This window comes from Columba livia, chromosome 5 (assembly GCF_036013475.1).
Source record: "Columba livia isolate bColLiv1 breed racing homer chromosome 5, bColLiv1.pat.W.v2, whole genome shotgun sequence".
In the NCBI taxonomy this organism is placed as follows: domain Eukaryota; kingdom Metazoa; phylum Chordata; class Aves; order Columbiformes; family Columbidae; genus Columba; species Columba livia.
Genome location: NC_088606.1, coordinates 20558020 through 20576971, shown reverse-complemented (window position 1 = coordinate 20576971; position 18952 = coordinate 20558020).

Below are 18952 nucleotides of genomic sequence, written 5' to 3'. Positions count from 1 at the left end.
TACAGCTTGATAGGAACAAACGGAAATACCGTAGAATTTAGTACGGCTACTGACTCTTTCTCTGTATTATTTCTCACTTATTCCCTTTCCCAAAAAGAATATAGGACCAAGAAAAATGAAGTGACCTCCAAAGATCTTAAATGCTTTGTCAGAAAAGCACCCCTACCTCACTACCCCACAAAAATCCACCACATCCTGAAAGAAAACCCCAAATCAAAATCCCAAGGTAAACAACACTTCTGATATTTGCTCCAAATACGATGCAATACAGAAATATTTCAATATGAATTTACAAGTGTTGCTGAGCCAAGCTGTCAAATTTCGTGAGTGTTTTAAATTTTATTGTATCTCACTCCTTGACCGTAGTCACTGGCCTGGGTCCAGGCCAAAACTCCAGACCGTGTACCTTGGAAAGCTGACAATCCCGTTGCAGCTCTGCACTTCTCATGTTGGGATTTTTTTATTTTTTTTTTTTAAATGAAAAACAGCTAATTTAGGGCAAATTGAAGGCTAAATGAGATACATCTACACAATCTACAACTAGAATATTGAAATGTCGGAAGAATAAATACATCCCCAGAGAACACAGTTAAATTATGAGCTGGAGATAGTTGGCAAGTTTTCATTGCTATGCTTTTTCCATTGGAAAATATTGCTACTCTGAAGTGTGTATACTTTTCCCAGAAATACTTTTTATTTTCCTTCTATAATTTCTATAATTTCACAAGAAAGTATCTGGGACTTCTTTCTTTGGAGGGGGGAGGGGGGGGGTGCAGAGGGGGAGAAGAATCTGGCCTAAAAAGAAAACCAGAGCATCAAGGATAATGGCTAGAGTGCAGATGCTAGAATAATACATTTTTGGTTTATACCATATGTCTTCCTTTATGCTTACCTTTGTGAAATAGAATATAAAACCAGCTCCATTACTCTCATTTAAGTCATGTTGAAACCTGCTGAATGCTTGCCCACCGCCACATTTTCTTTCTTACCTTGTAAAACAACATAGAACAAATGAGATTATTCCTCTTACATACTCAGTATAAACTATTTCAGCAGCATGTTTAGGTTGAAAAGCCTCGTTTTAAAAGGGTTGCTTCTATTGGTTCTGTCTGCTCTTTCACTTGTTTATGTTAGTAATTTAATTTGACTGGTAATTAAACACTAATAGATCTATGTGCTACAGTGTTTCTAAAAGGGTATTTTGGAAGTATTTGCATAGAAGTAATGATCTTGAAAATGTCTCATGTATATACAGTTATTAATTTTACCTCCTTGTCAGCATTTATTCCATTAACGTGCAGAACAAATATATGGTCTTGTTGCTAGCCTGGCCTGTGTAACACTACTGAATGCTGAACTGGTAGGCTTCTAGTGATGTAGTTCACCTCTGATCTACTCCCTTAGTAAGAATGATTACAGCTCTAAACAAAATAATAACAATAAAGAGGAAGATTATTAAATTACTGCACATCCACTTTCTTTCAGAAACTTAATTTCTTGTTCACAAAATGTATTTCCTACAGATTATCATGAGTGATTTACTAATGCAAAGAACCCAGCAAACATGGTGACATAACATGCTGGAAAAGCTGGGCTACAGTGTAGAAGAATAATGAAGAAAAGCTGGAAAACTGACAAGGAACTGGTTAGTTCCTTCTGAAATTGTCTGAAAGCAAATTTTATCATTATTCCTTGAAAAAAATCTCATAATGAAATGTAGATATACACATGCACAAACATGTACACTCCCACCCAAAGAGAATGGTTGCTAAGCTTATCTAGAATAAATTAAGGTCTTTGTCATATTGATTCTTCTCAAGTTTATCTTTTAGCCACACTAACATTTAAAAAAACATCTCTACTTTTTAGGAGTAGAGGGGAGGATAAAGAGATGTTAAGTAATAGAACAGAATTACTTTGTTGTAATCTGTAGATTATATTTTCCATAATGGAGTTTATTCTGCAGAGCTATATTCACACTAAATTTTATGTTGCAGTTTTATTCAGTTTTTGCTTCCTGGTTAAAGGTGTTGTATATTACTCGTGAGTACTGTCCAACAACAACTTATTTCCATCTCAGAAATGTCCTCATTACAAGATATCATATAGATGAATTCTGAATGAATAGTGCCAAAAAGGATAATTTACATTACAAATGGAAGCTTTTCTGACAAAAAAGTCCTTAATTAAAATTTTCTAATCCTAAAGAATCACAGAAATTTGAAAACTCTTTCCTAAGATAAAATTTGAAATTATGTTCCATGAGAATACATAGTATTATAAGCTTATTAGCTTATATTCAAGCTAGAATTAATTGATTTATGTAATCAATCAGAACTACTCATTGCAGTTTGAATTATAACTATCCATTAATTTTATAAATTAATATCAGAATGTAGAGCCTGGATTCCAATATTCTTCTTATTTTGAATAATAATGACTATGACTATGACAATAAAATATTTATAAGCATCCTGTGAGCTGAAAAATGGGCCTGTAACTTTTAGTACAATTTGATTTAAAAGAAGATTTATGCATTTTAATATATTTATTCATCTCTTTGCAAATTTGGTGTGTCAAGACTAAACATACAGTTTTCTATTATTATACTTTCATTATGACTAATGGTTGCTTGACGATAGAAATAGAACCAAAGCTGAGAGTTGCATTCCTCTGTAAGTAGCACAACTGCATCTTCATATTTAGCTAACAAAGTATCTTAACAACTAAAGTTAGATTTGATATCTTCATACATCTTAATATATTAAAAAAATATAGGAAATCTTGAAAAGGAGGAACTGGTAAGACATGCAATGATTGGAATCTCTAGAAAACACTTATCAATAGATCACATACAACATGAGAAGTGCAGATCTCTTCTATAGTTCACCCCAAAAATCACACATAGGTAAATATAAATTTTTATTACAGATCCTGATCTAAGAATTGGCCATATAATTAGTGGAGATTTAGATCAATCAGAATATCATTTGATGTATTATAACAAACTTTTTATAACCCTCTTATTAACCTAAGAGAAGATTGTTTGAATGGGTAGAAACAATTTGTTTGTTTGTTTGTTTTTTTATTTGTTTTTGTTTGTTTGTTTTGTTTTGGTTTGGTTTGGTTTGAGGTTGTTTATAAAAAACTGGTTTGAATGATGAAAAAAGTTTCAAGACAAAATTTTGAGGTATTTAATTTTAAAATTTACACATAGTTAAAACATTAAAAAGAGTGACAAATGCTGACAAATACTTCCATTGTTCTGCAACAAAAGTGGTCTTTTACAAAAATAATTTGTTCTACCAAAAATAAAGTTTTATCTAAATAATTTTGACCATGTTTAAGTGAACAGATAGAAAGCTTAGGGGAGATTGATGGGAGATTGCAAAGATGAGTATGACAGGCTTTTCTTATTATTGTCCAGTGCCAGGACAAGAGGCAGTGGGCATAACTTGAAATACATGAAATTTAATTTAAACAATTATTTTCTTCTTTTAAGGCTTGTCCAGAGAGCCTATGGAGTCTCTGTCCTTAGAGATATTAAAAACTTAGCTGGATATAGTCCTGAGAAGCCTGCTTTGAGTAGAGAATTATGACCGGGCACTCTCCAGAGGTCCCTTTCTATAATAATTCTTCTCTGATTCTATAACCCCCTAGTAAAACTACAACTATTTTCCTTCCAGCTGAGTATGTTCAAAAATAAAAGAATTCTAAAATTTATATATACACCCTTAATTCGCACAGAAGCCAAGAAGACACCCCTGCAACTGCCCCACTACTAAAATCTTGCCATGTAAACCCGTAAGTATCAAGTCTTCAGATTAATAAGGTGTATATTTTGGAAGACACATTTATATATATTGGAACAGGAAAGCAGTACTTTCAACAGCCTAAACCCACAGCTGTTCAATGAGCCAGATTAAATAAAAATCTGAAGATGTATCTTCCCTTCCTTGTCCCCACAAGATAAGTCTCCATCACAAGAGGATGTCTCCCACAAGGTGAGTCTTCTTTGCAGTTGATCTCTATGGCTACCTGAAAGGAGGTTGTAGCATGGAGTGTGTTGCACCAGGGAAGGTTCGGATTGGATGTTAGGAAAAATTTCTTCATTGAAAGGGTTGGGAAGCAGTGGAAAAGGCTGTCCAGGGAAGTGGTGGAGTCACCATCCCTGAAGGTGTTTAACAGATGTATAGATGAGGCTCCTAGGGACATAGTTTAGTTTTAGATTTAGATTATGGTTGGACTCAATGATCTAAAGGGTCTCTTCCAACCAAAATGATTCTATGATTCTATGTTTAGTTCTGTTTTATGCAAGCCTCACAGTATTATCTAGGTTACTAGAAAGTGTTCTGCTTCTCATCACCTTTGAGAGTTGCTGAAAGATTTATTTGTTGCTATAACTAGGACCCCTGCTACTGCCAGGCCAGGGCTGATCCACCCAGATCTGAGCACTCACACCTAACTCTAGTCCCCTTCAGCTATCATTTTTATAATGTTTTTATAGTAAAATTCATGTTCTTATAGACATTTTTTATCTATATGTGGTTAGATGTATACACCATCCCTAAAGAGTGTCTGGTTTTCTGTTGATTAGGAAGGGAAATGAAGCTCAGAAGAAGCTAAGTGCATAGCACAGAAATGAGTTTTCAGATTCTTGCGCTGATTTTGAAATGTTTATTGACAGAAACATTGACTTTTTCAGTCTGCATCTATGTTGTAAGCTTACTGCTTTCCTCAGACTTACCTGACTTCAAATGCTTGTCCCATCTTCACGGTCTTAGTACCCGGAAAAGGCACAAACTTCTTCCTCCCACAAGGTTCCCCGTGACCTGTATGAAGAAGAGAAGACAAGGCACTATCTCATTTTCTGCCGCCACCCTGCCCCTCCAAGAACAGGAAACTAAACCACAGCACATCATACCACAGATTAAATGGTGAGAAACTGATCAGACCTGTCAAAACCTGGATTTTATTACCCTCTGTTGAGTCTGGCATCACATGATAGCCTTTACTTAATTAGACACATATTTTTGTTAACTACACATTTGCAGTTACCTAGAGTTTAATTACTATCTCCAATCCTTTGGCTATTGCTATGTCCATTAACAGAATACGCAGAATAATTAGTGTGTCTCTTGGCAGAAGGTGACTTGTTACAGGTTTCTCTCTGTCTGACAGAACATGTAGAAATTAGTTTTAAGCTTCCTGCATTGGTTTTGGAATGTTTATTGACAGAAACATTGGCTAATATACAATTAGTGGAAACTGTACTTGTATATCTTGACACTCTACTATTTTATTTTCCAGTTTACTTTCTATAAAAGAATATTTCCACACAAAAAGGTTTATTTTTTTCATAAAATAGGTCTGAACTTGTTACTTTGTTTCCCATCAAAACTTCCATACCCAACAAAATATTTCAGTGTCAGAAAGAGTCTTAAAGCTAGCAGAACCAACAGCTCTGAAATCCTTTCAATGCCAGACTATAATAGAAGTGGTATGGAATTTTCCAGTGAAAATGTTTGAGGATATATATTAGGGAATGCATTGGTTTCTCTAAATCTCAGTCTGCTCCAGAAGTTTTATTTCAATTCTCCCTCACAGATAGCTTACCAACATTTTTCCTGTTATCTCTTTGGCTTTCAGCAGCCTTCTCTGGTCTTTTTCATTAATGAAAACATATGGCCACACAATAAAATAAATGTGCATCTTGCTTTTGCATTTTAAGCCCTGGATAACTCCCCAATACACATACTTCAAGTCTTTCTCTGGCCTTGTCACACTGGTCTGTCATTTGAGTAGTAGTTTCCATTGCATCAGTTGTTATATAAAAATCCATATAGATTTTTCTTTATTTAGTCAAAAAGAAGGCTATTTTGTTCACCAGTTTAATTTCCTTTCTTTCTTCTTCTTTCTCTCTTTCTTTCCTTCTTTCTTTCTCTTTCTTTCTCTTTTTCTTTCTTTCTTTCTTTCTTTCTTTCTTTCTTTCTTTCTTTCTTTCTTTCTTTCTTTCTTTCTTTCTTTCTTTCTTTCTTTTTTATTTTTTTTACTAATGAACATATTTTTACAATGTTATCTAAATTAAAGTTTGTTAGGAACATGTACCTTCAGAACATTTTCCTTTTTACACATTTGTATTTTTTTTTTTCTCTCCTCTTTTCTCATTCCCTCTCTAAAATAGGTTTCTCTTATTTTTTGTCATCTAACACAACAATCAAAGCTGCTGACATTTAGTCTTAACTTTTAGCCTAGCTTCCCTTTATCCCACTGGGAAGAAAAAAAAACTTTCCATGCCTTTCATAAAGGTTGAGACGTTACCCTGACTCCACGTAAATTACTCAAATCTGCCCAGACAACCCGACTCGTTCTGCTTTTTCCTTCAGGAAACTTTTTGAATATGCATCCTGTACAATTTCTTGATAACCAGTATACAGCCAATACAATATCCTCTGGAAAATGCCTGTTCTACTTCAAAGCATGTTCTGCCTTAGATTCATGAAACTAACTTCCTGAAATATCCTCTGCCTTCTGTACAGGCCTGATGTGAATAGCTTTCAATATCTAGACTTCCTTTTCTGTAGGGAGTACTCAAATAGGGAAAGTCTAATTTCTGAAATCAGAGATATCATTGTTACTGGTATAAAGCTGCATTTCTGACTGAGGGTGAGGGGAGAAGGGTAAATTTCACTTTTCAATTTCTTCATGCATTAGAGTCAGCATACATTAGAAGCCTACCAGAAGTATCCCAGATGCAGTACATTTGTATGATTTATAAGGTTAAAAGTAAAGAATTAAGTTCTAAACATTTTTAATATAGCTGTGCTTGTTTGAAGTTGATAGGAAAAAACAACTTATACTGAGGCCCAAATTAACTGAGTCAGAAAAGTGCCATGCCTGTACCTTGACCTAGGTTTATTTTCTGCAGAAACCAGGGCACATAGGAAGGGTAATTAACAAAAGTTCAAGCCTCACCCTGATATGAGAGTTGGAATGAAGTATGACTGGGAGCCCAGAAGCTCTCCTAGGCTGCACAGTTTGTATATAGCCCAAGTGAGACAATACATAGCTGCAAAAAATGAACTCCAACACAAGGAATACATCACCTTTTGCCCCACAGAGAGAATTAAAAAAATGGACAATCCAATACACTTAAAGTGACTGTCAGTGATAGTCAGATATCAATATATTAATGTGGTTGTATTCTTATTGTAACTATAATTATTATTATAATTATTACTATTATTATTACTATTGTTGCTGCTGTTGTTGTTGTTATTATCGTTATTGTTATTATTATATAGGGCAGCACAGCACACAACATTTCACTACGTGCTTTTCCCATTTGGTATTTTACTGAGGTGTCAATATTTTTGTTGATGTTGTGCAGACATTTACATTAGTATTTATGGATTCTTTTCATTCTGAAAGGTGAATCTTAGAACATTTCTGACACACCTGAAGAAGAGAGGTGTATACTCTGATGCAGATGGGGAAATGTCAGAATCAGGTTCCACACTTTACAAGCATGAGTTCATAGGGACGCTGTGCCGAATTCTACTATATTTACACGAGGATAATCATAAAGCATTGGCCAAAACATGTGAGGGATGAAAATAAAGTGAGTATTCACACTAAGAGAAGTATTAACCTTAGTAATCTAATTTTAGGTTCCTCCAGAAGGTGGTTCAGAGATCCTATGTTTACCTGTTACAAATGGTAAATATTACAGGAATCACTCTTTCTCCCTTGAAAGTACAAGGAGCTAAGTGAAAACTAACCTAATTTAAGATGTGGGTATATGGTCATGTCACCGTTTAATGCTGGGGGACAATAAACCGTGGCAGATGCTCTCTGTTAACCCGCTTCCCCCCACCCCCCAAACCTCACCACCAAGGAAAATAAATAGGAGGAAAAGAGAGAGTGACTCGCAAGATGGAAAAAATTAAAAACACTTTACTAATGCTACTAATAAAATAGAGAAAATAATACAAAATATACAAAACCAATCTTGAATTTCCTGGTGCAGCTCAGCAGGGCTGGCTCTGCTCCAGCAGCTGCAGGCCAGGCACCCGGAAGTCCTGGGCTGGACTCTGCAGCAAACCAGAACGGGATTCAGGGATTTAGGGTCTGAAACCAGGCTTTGGATTACAGGGACAACTGGCAGAGTCCTCTTCAGATGTTAGCCATAGTCGAAGAGAGTGAGACTTTCGTGATCTCCCACTTTTATAGGGTGTATGACATGGATGAGATGGAATACTTAGTTGGTAAATTTTAGTCACCTATTCTGTTCACCTGTCCTTGCACATACACCCCTTTTGCTTACAGGACATGCGTTTTTATCAGTGACCATGGATACCGTTGCTTCTGTCTGCAAAAACAAGCAGCCAGCTTCAGAAAAGTGCATTTACTTAGAAGAATTTAGCTGAAAGGAAAATTCGCTAAAAGAGAAACTGGTCTTGTTTTTATCGAAACCAGGACAGGCCTTTTGAAGTCTGCATTAAACTCTGTAGCCATGGAAGTGGACAGTCTGTGCCTCTTCCCACACATATTTCACAAATCCACATCTGGGATGGCTAGCAACTAAACTGACCGAAGAAGTGGGGAGGGAGATGAGTTGGTGGTAGAGTGGGATGCAAAGATTCAAAGATTATCCTTTAGCCATGCCAATTCCTGGATCCTATTCTGGGACCAAATATCTTCATGAAAGCTCTTGCTAACAGAAGGGAAGAAGTAAGTGAGAAATACACAAGGATAAGAGGGAGAAGAGGACTGCCTCTTTGGAGAGAACCTTGGTTTTACGTTCTAGTTCCGTGAATGTGTAAGAGTGGCTTAATTTAATTATAGGCAGTATTTAGCATTGAGACATGCTAATAATGTACATCTCAGTGGAACTGATTGTGGAATTATCTTCCAGAGTATACAGAACAAAGCTAGTACTTCATTACATCTAGAGATCACTGCCAAATCTTTGTCCTTGATAAAAGACTTCCACCTGAAACACAGATACATTCATGATATAAACCAACCTTGCTCCTGCCTGACCTATCAAAACACTTCATGCAAAGAAGTGTTTCTGTAACTTGAGAGAAGTGCCAAAGAGTATATGAATTGCTGCAGCCTTTGTGACCCAGTTTCTGTGAAAGCCATTAAAACGTTACAGAGCTAGGAAGCAGTTCAACCACTTAGATATAGTATTTGCTTTATAAATATTCCTCCTACTTTTGGTGGAGTGACCCATAAAACATGCCTCCATGTAAGAAAGTATGTCGTAAGCTGTACTTACTACTCAATAGAGTGCTACAGATATCATAAGACTTGCCTCTGTTGTGCTCAGTTTGGGATTTTTGTGGTTGAAAACAACTTCAGAGGGTTTTTTTGGCTACATGTTGATGTTAAACAAGGAGTTCAGGCCACCAGTCTACTGCATTCACAACACTTAGAAGTTCCTCAGGCTACTACTTTAAATTCAGAAAATACGCATCAGAAATGTGCAGGCCAGAGTTGCGTCTTGAATTTGGTTATTTAGTTCAGGTAGCCATATTCCTCACCCTGTCAGAAGGAATTCTAGTTAATACCTATAACTACATGGATGAGAATAGATATTTTGGATAAATGTTTAAGGGTGAGAAAAAAATTCAACACAATAATAAATATAGGTCAATATAAAGAGTTTATGTAAGACTTTTTGCTGAGAGCTGAATATGGGGAATCATATTTACATGGTATAAGGAGTTTAGCTCATATTTACATGGTATAAGGAGTTTAGCTCATATTTACATGGTATATAAAGTTTAGCTCCTGTTTGTCTGTCTTCCAGTCCCTGAGTTCAACACCAGAATACAGATCTTTAATGCATTAAAAAGATATTATGATTATTTGTTGTTTATTTTGCGCTGTTTTTCACTCTTTCAAGCAAAATTTAGGCCTTACAGTTCTTAAAAACAAAGAAATCACGGTTATAAATGGCTCCAAACTAAACATAGCTGAAGAATTTTCATATGTAGCTGAAGAATTTTTTAATGTCCTCAACCTTATGCTTTCATCATTTAGAACAAAATCCTTATTTCTTAGCTTTTCCCCCTTATTCCTTTTTATTCCCACTACATAAAGTGTGATTTTTTTTTCTTCTGGAGATATTAAGTTTAAAAAAAAACTATTGAAGTTGCCATATTAATAATAATGTAAATGTTCACCCAGTAATGGAAGAATAAAATATCAACCCCTTTTTCTTTCCCTCAGAGAACTCAGCAGTCATATTTCTGTATTTGTATCCTGAATTCTTGAGCTGTTTGGAATCTTACCATGGACTGACTTTGCTATATTCAGCTTCTTCTGCTTCACCTAGTGCTGAATTCTATTTATTTCCTTTGGGGTAAAAGCTAAATCAAGTTTTAAATTGATGTATCACTCTAAGCTAATGGCCATTTTCATTATTTCTTTATTCTGTGTTTATACAAATGTAGAACAAACACATTCTAAATTCATATAAGTGGAAGAAGCATAAATTAGCTGCATGACACATAAAGAGAGTATGAAACCAAATAAACCTTTAGAAGAATTAAGTGTTCCTGTTGAAATAGCTGTTATTGTAGGAAGCGGCATGTTAAATCACTTTACAAATCCTTAGAGGTGAATTCACTCAGAGCTATTATTAAACCAAAGTAAAACACACACACACACACACGATATTTTGCAGCAGCTTTTAATAACCCAAGAATTACCCACAGATATGACCCAGAAAAATAAAACACTCTCACCAAGGTACAGTGATTACCATATAATAAGAAAATAGGTGTCCACAATCAAAATGCACCTGCTAAATATATATTTATTTAGATAATTCAGATAAACAAACAGGCCTATCTAAATTCTGTCAAGATCAAAACCTGAAACTGTTTGAATCCTTAAACTGTTTATTGCCAGGTACACAGCATCATCTGCTCATCTTGAAATTCTTAAGGTAAGAGGCTACCCATGGTTTCCCTTTTTCTCAGGGCTCACATTGAAAACCTAAGGGTTAGCTATCTGGCCAATTCAGAGGTTTACAGGGAATGGAAGGACAAAAGGGTGTGATGGAGGGAGGGAGGGAGGGAGACAGAAAGAAGAAACAACAGGAGTAAGGAAAAAACAAAGGGAAGGAAGGAAGGAGAGAGAAACTTGAATTGCCATAGAATCATAGAATGTCCTGAGTTGGAAGGCACCCACAAGGATCACCGAGTCCAACTCCTGTCCCTGCATATGACAACTCCACAGTTCACACCATGTGTCTGAGGGTGTTGTCCAGTCTCCTCTTGAACACTGACAGGCTTGGGGTCATGACTGCCTCCCCCAGGGAGCTTGCAACTGTGGGCCTCTCATTAAAATATGCAGGATCTCTGAATGTGCCACATGCTGCAGTGTGCCAGGGTCACCATCTTACACTTCCTAGTGAGGGTTTATTTGTGCTTCTGCTTCTTTGCTCCAGTTTTCGTAGGCCAAAATGCAGATTATTCATAAATAATCCAAAAAGGATGATGCAGACCATTAGACTGCCCTGCCACTAGGCTGTATCTTTGTGTAGCATTAGCAAACAACTCTAAGCAGCATCTCTGTGGGCACCTGAACTGTGTGTTTGTGCCTAATATGTAAAAAAAAGTCTAATATGTAAAAAATAAGCACTTTATGTGACAGGTTAAAGATTTAACAAATGATAAGCAGTATGTTTTAGAGCACATTTTCAAAGGGAATAATTATGTCTGCTAAATATTCAGGAAATTTTAAGCTTTCATATTCATATTGATTTCCAAAAGCTATCTAATCAACTGAGTATAAACTAGATACAACTGCAAAATCCAGACTAACTGTTAGTCAGTCATTCAGTCATGTCAAAGCAAGAAGACATTTTCTCCAGCAGTCTTTGTGACTCTAAAATAGCAACATGTCTATGTGTTGCCTATGAGGAGAATTAGGCACCTAAAAATGGAATCTTATAACTGGCTAACTTCATAAAAGTGTTGTAGGAGCTGGGGGGGACTACAGTGGGTCCATAGATTCCCTGACAGAGGGTATGGGAACAGAGATTTGCCTTGAAGATATTAATGTGTACCCATGAGAAAGAAGGGAGTAAAAGAGTAACATTGACAATAGCAAAATTAGCCAATGATATGTTACTATTGCAGACTGTAACTAATAGCAAAAAGACACTTGAGCTGGTAAAGATTATATAAAAAAAGCATCTTTGGCAATAAATGGAGACTGCTGTTTGTACTTAAGAACTTGGTCTATGTCGTTTGTCTGTCTCAAATGCGACAATGAGCAAAGGACTCTACCACCCCACTGAAAGGGAGTGAAGTGCCTTCCCCAGCTCTTCATTCACAGGTGTGCCTGCATCAGCCCTTCCCTCAGGTACGTACAGACTGGTACACCACTTCAGCCATTATTTGCAAACCTCAGTGGAGGTCTGAGCTGAACTGCTGTCTGTGCCTGTTTGAGCTTTTACTGGCATGCACTATCAGCGTCTTATACCACCAGGCTACAAAAAAACAGACCATCTGAGTACTTCTTGTTGAAGATGACTTGTAGAACAGCATGATTAATAAGTGCTCTGAGGTCCAGTGACAGGAAAGCTCATCAAAGATATAGAAGACAGTTTTAATTACTTTCCCTTATGAATATTGAATAATGTATATCTATTTATATTTCATGGAGAAATTCCAGTGGGTACGATGCCAATCCAGAATAACTAAGGAGTTAAGGCACTTTGGAGCATAGGACAGAAATTCTTGTACAGGTTCTGGGTTTATTTAGGCAGTAAAGAGACTGAATCTCAATCTTTCATATGCTCTGGGAGAGCAGAGGCCACTGAACTGTAAGCTATTCTGTGCTATGTAAAGTACGATCATCTTGTTCTGGCCAAAAATGCCATATCTGCTGAAATTTGATAAATCAATGTGCTCTGAAAAAATAAAGTTGTTCTAGAAAATAAGTGACTAGCCCATTTTATCTATGACAGCAGGATCATCTCTTTTCTTGTAGTGCTATCATATTTGCTCAGTATTACTAGTTAAAAGCTCTGTGATTGAATGTCAGTATTTTCTGTCCAAACAAATATTCCAGTTTGTGTTTTCCTCAAGGAACAGAAGGAGTCTGCCTTTGGAATTGGGCACCAAAATAAACAGATGCATTACTATGCTTATAAATTGACATTGGATTAAATAGACACTAGTTTACATTACATTTAAACACTTCATATCATATTTGTTGTAAAAAGCTTATGACCCTTGAAACATATCTAATTTCCTACAATTTATGCTTAATGAATGGAGAATAATGGAAGCTACTCCAAGAGGAGACATTAAGAGAAGCTTTTCCTGTCAAGGTGGATATGGAATTGTTGGGGGCAGGCGCTTCAAAATTAAAATAGATTTCTGTTTTTTCCCCAGTGTTTTAAGTAATTTTTTTGTTTGTTTGACACAGTATTTAATCCTTTTATTTATCACTGTGTTCTTTTCTTTCCCTTTGACTCCAGTCCTCTTCCAATTAAAAACAAACAAACAAACAAAAACAAACAAAAAACCCAAAGTGCCACAGTCATAATACTAATTGGTTCTTGGGGGGTTTTGAAAGTACAATTATACTTGTAGCCTGTCAGGAAGGTTAGGACCCTACCTGATGCTGACTTCAACATTTTACGATCTTACAACCTGACTTCTGGATGAAAGTCAAAACAAAGACTTCCTGAAGTAGACTTCATACAAAAGCATTCTTACATTCAATATTCAGGGCTCATATAACTTACAATGATTATTATGCTTGAAGTGATTTCTTCAGCTACTTCATGGCACTTTGTAGGGAATCGTGTGTCTGATACAGACACAGAAAGAACATAGTTCTATTACCTGTGAAAACATCTAGTGAAACATTCATTTAGCCTAGAGAAGGTATCTGACAACATTTGTAAGTGTATATGTGAAAGCATTGTTATTTTCTTAGTAAGTACATCCTACATTACTATTCTTACAGAATGGTAAGCATAGTGATTTTTGTATATGACAGGCTATTTCTATTTTTAGGCCCATTGATAGCTAATTTTTAGTCATGGAGTAGGTCTCTGATAGTCATTCCTAGAATGCACTGTCTATCGAAGATACAAAACCCTGTTTTCCTGATGGGTTTTGATTTAACTTTGTCAATGTCTGACACAATTCTTTAGTCCAATGTCAATGTTCCTTAGCATTCTTTGAGGATGCATCATTCTCACAGGTATGATCAGGTGTTCAAACACAGGTGGGTATGGAACGAAAAATGTTTTGTTTGTTTGTTTTAGACCACCTGTTCAGCTCTCACATACTTCAGCAAAATCATGTCTGATGATGCTTGATTGAAGGCTCAAACCTGGTGATACAGCCCTGCTCTTTCTGTTTGTTGCAGGTGCCTGATTTGTTTTGCTGGTCACACTTTTCTCTTGCCCTTCTTGGAAGGGTTTTATGATTACAGAATCATAAAGTAATCCTTAGGAGACTGTTGTTCAAACAGAATCAGCTATGAGATCAACCCAGGTAACTCAGGTCTTTATTAAATAATGTCTTAAAAACCTCCAGGGATGGAGATTACACAACCTCTCTGGGCAACCTGTTAACAACTTGTTATTGATATGTGAATTGGTAGGTGTCTACTTTAGTTTGTGTTGCAGGCCTTTCAGCAATCCCGTTATTATATAAGAACTGCACTTGCACATTACTCTGTAACCAAGGCACAGAAAGTGATGGTAGAGTCTGACCTCCATGCATAGATATGTAGTGGAACACAAAAACTAGTGAAGAAAGACATGATTTGGAAAAATATCTTCCATCCTTTGGATAATTACTAATGGGAGTTCAGACAGTGGCTTGAATGGGAAAAAAAATGAACTGAGTGAGAAAGCATAAACAATAAGATTTTAAACTGAGGCTCATCTGTGATTTGAGCCTACTCTCCAGTAACTGTGACAAGAGTTTTCTTACTGTGATGTACTTTTGTCCTGGTTTTGTTAAAAAACAAGTTTCTCTTTTAGTGAATTTGCCTGCCAGCTAAAGCCTTCACATTAGCTGCATTTTCGTGGAGAACCAGATGCATGCTTTAGTAAACATAGCAATGGAATGGGAAGTTATTGATAAGCATGGATGGACATCTCAGGAGAGGGGCAACGAGAAACAGGTAACCAAGAAACTGACCAACTGTGTATAACATTCCATTCACGTGAATATTTCATATAAAAGTGGGAGATCACGAGGATCTCATCCCTCTTTTCCCTTTTGCTTATGGCCAACATTAGGAGAAGATCTTGCTAGTCATTCTTGCGAACTGAGGCCTAGTGAGAGACTGAATCCAACTCCGGCTGGCTACAGAGTCCAGTTCAGGACTTTGGGTGCCGGCTCTACAGTTGCTGAGACTTTCAAGATTGGTTTTGTACATTTTGTATTATTTTTTTCTATTTTTATTAGTAGCATTAGTAAAACATTTTTAATTTTTCCAACTCTCTTCTCTCTGTTCTTTTTTCTCTTCTGATTGCCTGTCCTTAGTGGGAAGCGTGGCAAAAGGGGAAAAGAGGGAGGAGACGAGGTTAACAATACATCTGCCAGGGTTTTATTGTCACCCCGCAATCAAAATCCTCAACAACTTTTTTGATCATAAATATGGACAGAGTCCAGGATTCTTCTGTTCGTGCCACAGATTTGTTTTATTTTAAAGCAAATTTCTGTGGTTGGTAAGATATGTTAAAAACACAACCCTGCAAATACAGTGTTAAGTCCACATGGGACCCTTCTAAGAAAAGACAATGTGTCTTTTCCCAGATTTTAGAATGCCCATTTCTGAATAATTTGTTTTTCTGATTTTTTTGTTGTTGTTGTGTTTATTTGTTGACAGGAGAGATTTGTAATAGATAATGAAACTAGACAATTGGTAAACATTTTAAAAGCTAAAAGATCATCCTTAAACATTTATTCTAGTTTAGCTTTCTGTAGAGAATCTATTTATTTTTATAAGTTCTTTACAGAGACTGGCTTGAGATTGTTGCAACTTTTGTGGTTAACTTACATCAGTTAAGTCAACCACATTCCATTAGCACATGGCAGCCGTTCAAGAGAATCATGAATAATAATTACTATCGAGTAACTTAATACTTCTAAATACTCATGTACTTAGTGATTCCTACATTCTCACACCACCTGTATAATCTGCCTATTATGAGTCACCAGAAGAGTGTGTGGAATTTCCTTAACTTTGAAATCTTGATCAATACGTCTTCCAGGTAGAAACTCATATAAAGATATGGGAAAGCATTGAAAATATCAGCTCAATTGTCCTGAACTTCAAAATTGGAAGTTATTATAACTTTAATCGATCTATATAATATAACAGATGTCTCAGTCTAAATATTCAAACTTACATATCTGAGTAAAGAAGATGAACACGGGGCCGCTCATTATAATAGTATATTAGTTTTGGCTACACAGTAAAGATAATGGATAGCATTATTATATATGGCAGAGCATGTGTGAGCTGAGATCAGTCTGTACTTACACATGTACAGAAAGGCTTCATTTTATTCCTTAATGAAGAGATGTAAGGATAGGTCCAAAACTAGTGTAAACTGTCAAATTACCCATTGAAGATCTATTTATCTCCATCAGCTAAGTGGCTGCACTTTACATGCTTTTCTTACCTGCATCACCAAATATTGTATAATCTTACCCAAACCGATACACCTGTCAATTCTTTAAGGTCAATCTGTAAATGATTCAATTCCAGCTAACAGAAAGGGCTTAATCTCATGTTGTAGAAAACGCCTTAAGAACCCAGCTAATAAAATAATACATAAGTGGACAAACTTCAACCGGTTTTCATTCTCAAAAATGGAAAATGATGTAACATTTTAAGAATTCATAGAGTCAGAGTTAAAACGAAAGATGGAGACCACACTGAGAAAGAATGAAATGTGGCCACTCCTGTCACAAGCAACCAGTACAGATGTGCAAAGGGATCACAAAGTGACAGAAACATAGTGTTAAATTACCACATTTTCCATTGATTTAATGAAAGATATTATAAGATGTTTAAGGCAGGAAAGCGTCAAACCATCTGTCTTTTCACATAGTTTTTCATTCTTCCCTCCCCTGTATTTGAAGCTACCTGCTCTAGGCAGGTCTCTTCTAACCCATTTCTAATTAATACTTCACCTAGTCATCTTGTAATACTGCTAATTGTTTGCAAACAGGCGATTTAATCAACACTGCGCTAACAGGCAAAACTTTATTCTCTTCACTATTTTGTGCTTTGACACAGGGAGAACCTACACAACTATGTCCCAATTGCTTTGTTTCCATGTAATTTAACAGCAAGACATTATTTTCTCATAAAAGGTACTTTGAATTTTTACTGCTAATGAATAAATTAACTAAAAAGGTTAATCTGACTACATGTTTATGAAACATTATGCAAATTGCTCTTGAGAAGGTTTAATGGTAATTGAAAGCAATTGAAAACCATGGTACATTTCACTCAATCTTGACTTTTTTTTTACTTTTTTTTTATAGTGTACAAATTGCACTAGTTTTAAATTTTACAGATGTGTAGGGCAAGAGAGCATTTCTGTAAATTGGAAATAAAAGGAACTTTCTTATATATTTTCAGTTCTCTGGATTTCCAAGGACAAGGAAATTCAACTGAAAGCAGACCAATGAATTGTGAAGGATGAGTGTACTTTAATATTCTAGATACTAAAACAATAATAGTTTTTAACAGACATTAAAGAAACTGACAAAATGTTTGACATACCAGTTTTTTTACCGAGACAGTTTAAGATCTAGTAGCCACTCCAGAGCAGTGTGGGTTCAAAAGGGCTGAGCCTTGTGGCTATGATGCATACACTAAACTCAAAGTTCATGCCTTGAATGAGATGGCAACTCTTTAACACTGAAGTAAGTTGCTCAGTTTCCATGGCTCTATTCCAAATTCAACAAGGGAATAGATCTGGTCTCAAGGAGATGAGACGTGTTTAGAAGCACAAAGCCCCAAATTCTGCCTTTATTCACAACTGGTCCTGTCCCTTTCATTGAAAAAGAATGGAAGGATAAGGAGAAAGGGAAAGGACAGAAAGAAATGCAGCAGAATTTCGTCCTGTAATTGTCTGCAAAAGATGTTCAAGGAAAACAAAACAAATCAATAGGTCTATACATGAAGGTTTATATTAAAAAAAAAAAAAAAAAAAAAGGAAAAAGAAAAAAAAAGAAACTATTTGTTTGCAGTCAAGTCACTTGCATCTATTTCATCATTGTATTCCTTCTTTTGAATGGATTTAAAAAACCTCTGGATATTTGTTATACAAGGGAATAAGATGCATTTCCAAAAGACAATAATAACCTTACCTTGATTAATGCTTGGTTTGCTTAACTACTAAAATGTTTAGGCACTTGTATAGCTATTTAAATTTTAGAAACAAGATGGATATTTTTTCTGCCTTTGCGTTTTTTTCAGTTTAGACTTTTCTAAAAACTTATAAAAACCCCTAGATTATAAGAAAGAACTTTTTTGGATATTGTCAATGTTCTCCCATTATTCTTTTTTGAATAATTGTCTTAATCTGTGGTGATTTTGAAAATATTTTCTTTTTTTATTCAGTAGTTTTCCTTTATTTTATCTTTCTTTTTGTCAGTCATCCTTTCTTTTCTCTGCATTTCCTTTTGTGGGCAGGAATTGGTGAGTAGAAAAACAAAAACAAAAACAAACAAAAACAAAAATAAACCAACCAAACCAAACCAAAACCAAAACAAAACAAAACAAGAAAACCAGTAGTTTTTTTGTGAATATATTCAGTCTTATTGTAAGTATATTAATCTACATTAAAATGCATTGGAAAATTTTCAAGCAGCTCTGTTTGAAACTGTATACTTCAAACATCCCTGCTGGGTGTTCAAGATTATTTAGCTGC